This window comes from Panthera uncia, chromosome B4 (genome assembly GCF_023721935.1).
Source record: "Panthera uncia isolate 11264 chromosome B4, Puncia_PCG_1.0, whole genome shotgun sequence".
NCBI classification, from domain to species: domain Eukaryota; kingdom Metazoa; phylum Chordata; class Mammalia; order Carnivora; family Felidae; genus Panthera; species Panthera uncia.
This window is the reverse complement of record NC_064809.1, coordinates 128,151,139-128,155,740: the sequence shown is the minus strand read 5'-3', so window position 1 is coordinate 128,155,740 and position 4,602 is coordinate 128,151,139.

Below are 4,602 nucleotides of genomic sequence, written 5' to 3'. Positions count from 1 at the left end.
AAGCCTGGGTCAGCGCTGAGCGGTGCTGCTCCAAAAAGTATCCACTTTCTCCCCGGAGCTTGGCCCAGTGCTGACCAGCACTTCGGCTCCCGCTGCAGGTGTCTGGAGAGAGGAGATGAGTTTTTTGTTTTTAACACTGATTTATTTTTGAGAGAGAGAGACAGAGCGTGAGCAGGGGAGGAGCAGGGAGAGAGGGAGACCCAGAATCAGAAGCGGGCTCCAGGCTCCAAGCAGTCCGCGCAGAGCCCGACGCGGGGCTGGAACTCACGAACCGCAAGATCACGACCCAAGCGGGAGTCGGATGCTTAACAGACTGAGCCACCCAGGCGCCCCGAGAGGAGATGATGAAGGCAGAGCCCACAGCCCCTTCTTAGAGGCTCGACTGTCCATACGAGGTGACTCCACCCCTGTAAATAAGGCAGATTGGAGGGGGCTTAGTGGCCCCTCTCAAGCTGAGGCTGGGATTTGAAATTGAAAACCCAGCCTGACTCAGTCAATGGGAGGTAGGCTCCAGGGCTGGAAAGGCACATGGCCTGCGGGTCCCGGAACAAATTCATAGAGAGCAGTTTTGGCAACAGCCCATGTAACCCCCGAAGGGGGGTGGGGGGGTCCAGCAGCAGCCATCTAGCAACTTCCCTTTCCCTGTTCTACTCCTGCGGTTGGGTTCTGAGAAATTCCCCCATCTCTTCTAATGAGCCTCTTTCACTGTGATCGTTCTAGAAAGCTCCCGTTCCTTACACCCAGAGAGGCCCTTGCCCTAGAAGCTTCTGTCAGAGCTGCCATGAGGATGGGCTGGCCTTTTGTGAACCTGCAGCATTAGCCTCACCAGGGAGTTTGCTAGAAACGCAGAATCTCAGCCCCCTCACCCCCCCGCCCCGCCCCGCCCCGGGCACCCTGCCCCAAATCTACTTTTAATAAGATTCCCAGGTGATTTGCATGCACATTACTGCATAAGCAGCCCTGGTCTAAGAGATTATTGTTAACTGCCCTAAGCAGGCACCTCTTCACAACTCCCGTCCTCATGAAGGGGCCGCCATGACCTTGGTGTCACCCACCAGCCCCCTTATCCTTTGGTCATCCGGCATGGGGTGGCCGCCAGCTCTGTGCGTGTCCCCGGGCCGCTGCTTCATCAGGAGAGAAGCAAAGGGTACTGTGGCCTCATCTCGAAGGAAACACAACTGCTTTCATTAAAGGCCGTGCTTAAGATTCCCTCTCCTCCTGCTTGGGAAAGCTCTGTCTCTTTCCACACTTTCTGAGCTGCTGTCACCAAAGTCTGAACTTCCGGCGCCTAGCCAGGAGCCAGAACCACACAGAGAGCAGCGCTTAAATTTTTCGTTGTTGCCTGACGAACTGATGCCCCAACGTGTGTGCTGTGGGCCCCCAGGTTCATCGTCCCAATCAGGGAGATCCTTTCCAAAAGGAAACCTGGCTAGATCACTCACCCCTGCGTCCAAGGAGGGACCGAAAAGCCATCAGACTGGAGGAGACTGGGGAGACATGGAGACTAAATGCACTGTGGGTCCTGGATGGGACGGTAGGACCACAGAGGGACGGGAGTCGGAAAACAGGCGAATACAAATAAAGTCTATAGTTTTGACACTATAACGTCGCAATGTTGATTTCTTAATTTTGGTAACTATACTACGGCTCTAGAAGAATGTCAACATTAGGGGAACCAGGCAAGGGGTAGAACAGAAACTCTCTGTATGCTTTGCAACTCTTCTATAAATTTAAAATGATCTCAGGGGCGCCTGGGTGGCTCGGTGGGTTAAGCGTCCAACTTCGGCTCAGGTCATGATCTCGCGGTCTGTGAGTTCGAGCCCCGCGTCGGGCTCTGTGCTGACGGCTCAGAGCCTGGAGCCTGCTTCCGATTCTGTGTCTCCCTCTCTCTCTGTCCCTCCCCTGCTTGTGCGAACTTTCTCTCAAAAATAAATAAATAAACATTTAAAAAAAAAATTATCTGAGAATAAAAGACTGGAAAAACATCAGGGGCTCCCAACTGCATTTGAATTAAATTCCAGAGATTTCCCCTGGCTGGGCAAAGGCTCTGGCCGCCCCCACTGGCCTCTCAGTTCCATCTGGGGAGGGGCCTCGCCTTCTAGTTTTCCATTGTGTCTCCCGGGCTTAGGAAAAGTGCTAAGCACAGCAGAGGAGCTCAATGATACTGTGCTGCCACCCTCCAGCTCTGAGCGCCGCCTCCCACGCCGTGCCTGGGTGCTGGCTGAGATGGCGATTGTCACTCCTCTCGGTGCCTCCCAGCTGGGTCATCGCCCCCAACCTTGGCTTCTTCCCCTGCCCGCCCATCTCAAGAATCCCTTTCAGCCTGGCCCACCCAGGATCTGACTTCACTCCTGCAGCCCCACTCGTGCACACACTAGCCAAGCTCTACAGATGTCCTAGGGCACTGTGTCCTGTCTCTCAGCCAGCTGGGCGTTGGCTAATTCCTCCTGGGCCTCGGGGGGGGGGGGGGGGGGGCCCTGACTGCAGTTTGGGAGCCTGCCGCGGGGAGGACAGTGGTGACTGACTTCGACCGAGCAGGTCACACAGTGAGTTTCGCCCACTCCACTGCCTCTGTGTTAGAAGCAAGAAAGCAAGGGGCGCCTGGGTGGCTCAGTCGGTTGAGCGTCCGACTTCGGCTCAGGTCACGATCTCGCGGTCCGTGAGTTCGAGCCCTGCGTCGGGCTCTGGGCTGATGGCTCAGAGCCTGGAGCCTGCTTCCGATTCTGTGTCTCCCTCTCTCTCTGACCCTCCCCCGTTCATGCTCTGTGTCTGTCTTAAAAATAAATAAACGTTAAAAAAAAAAAAAAAAAGAAGCAAGAAAGCAGGTATTTCGTACAAAATCCCACTTGCCTATCAGGCCACTCACATTCCCGGGAGGCAGTTGGCTCCCTGTGTTCCCTGTGAGATTACTTCTTCCCATGCACCCTCTCCCCAGTGCTGATAGGGCCAGGCAGTGGGGGTGGGGTGATGACAAGACCTGATTCATGTTTTTAAAAGATGGCTCCAGCTGCTGTGGGGAACGGGCGAAAGAGCGCTGGGCAGCAAAGCGGGGACTCTGGGGGGGCTCTGGCCACAGTCCCAGCGAGGGGCAGCGGTGGCTGGGCCAGCGAGTATTGCGCAGAAGACAAGAAGGGGACAGATCTGAGAGGTGTGTTTTCCAGGTGGCGCTAACCAGAGCTGCTGAGGATTGAATATAAAGGGTAAAGAAAAGAGAGAAATCGGGAAAACACACGATTTGGGGCCTGAGCTTCCAGCATGCTGGGGACATGGAACAGACTGCAGGAAAACCAGGTTTGGAGGGAGGGGCAAGTTGTGGGTGGCCCCCCGCCCCCACGCGCTTCCTCTCCCCCCATCTCCCATGCTCCACACGCTCCCATCACGCACACTGGGTTCACAAGTCAGCGAGACGCTAACCAGTGCCATGGGCATCTGGGGGCTTGGCCTGCCGGGTAGGTAGCCTTTTCCCTTTCTCTGCGCACAACGTCGCCCTGATTTCCTTTGGGCAATCTCTTCCCCCGCTCTTAGGCCATGAGGTGTGCACAGGGGTCTGACCCCATCCCTGATCACCAGGGCATGGGCACATGACCCATGCTGGGTCCCGGGGAGAACCCTTCCTGGAACATGAGCAACATCTATGGGAAGATGGCACCCTCTGTCTTGGGAGCTGATATACAGGTAGGCTACAGCCTGGTACTGATATTGCTGATTGTGCCCTGACTGCGGGAAGGTCTGGGGGAGAATGAAGGCAGCACGGAAGGAAACAGAGCAGAGACCAGATTTCTGATAGTATTTGAACATCTGGATCCAGCCATGCCTGAAGTCACAAACCCCTAAACTTTTTACTTATGTGAGTCATTCCGTTTATGTGCAGCCAGTTTCTGTCAATTGCAACCTGATCCTAACCAACGAGTCGTGAGATGATGTATTTAAAGCAAGTAGCATGGGGGCGCTTGGGTGGCTCGGTCGCTTAAGCGTCCGACTTCGGCTCAGGTCATGATCTCGTGGTCCGTGAGTTCGAGCCCCGCGTCAGGCTCTGTGCTGACAGCTGGGAGCCTGGAGCCTGCTTCGGATTCTGTGTCGCCCTCTCTCTCTACCCCTCCCCTGCTCGCACTCTGTCTCTGTCTCTCTCTCTTTCTCTCTCAAAAATAAATAAACGTTTAAAAATAATAATAAAAATAAATACAGCAGATGTGTGGCACGCCATGGCCGCTCCTCAATTATATGGGAACTGTTACGATTACTCGGGTCACCAAAGTAAGCTGTGCCAGGGGACCCAGACGGCCAGGGAGATCTGGCCAGGCCTCAGGCCATCACCACACCTGTGGTCACGGGTACCAACCTGGCCTGGAAGGACTCACCTTCCTTTCTCTGGCCTGCTGCATCTCCTCCCGCAGGGGCCCGGGTGACAGGACACGGAACCCTTCGGGCACTGTCAGCTCTGGGCCCCTCCTGGGGCTTCCTTGGGATCATCACGGTGAGCTCGTCCCAGCTGGGAGCCTCTTCCTGCCTTTCAACAGTGTCCCAGTCCTGCCGGGGAAGGGAGGAAAAGCATATTTGGAGCCTTTGGGCCTGTGCCCCCAGCACGAGACGGGTAGAAGGAAG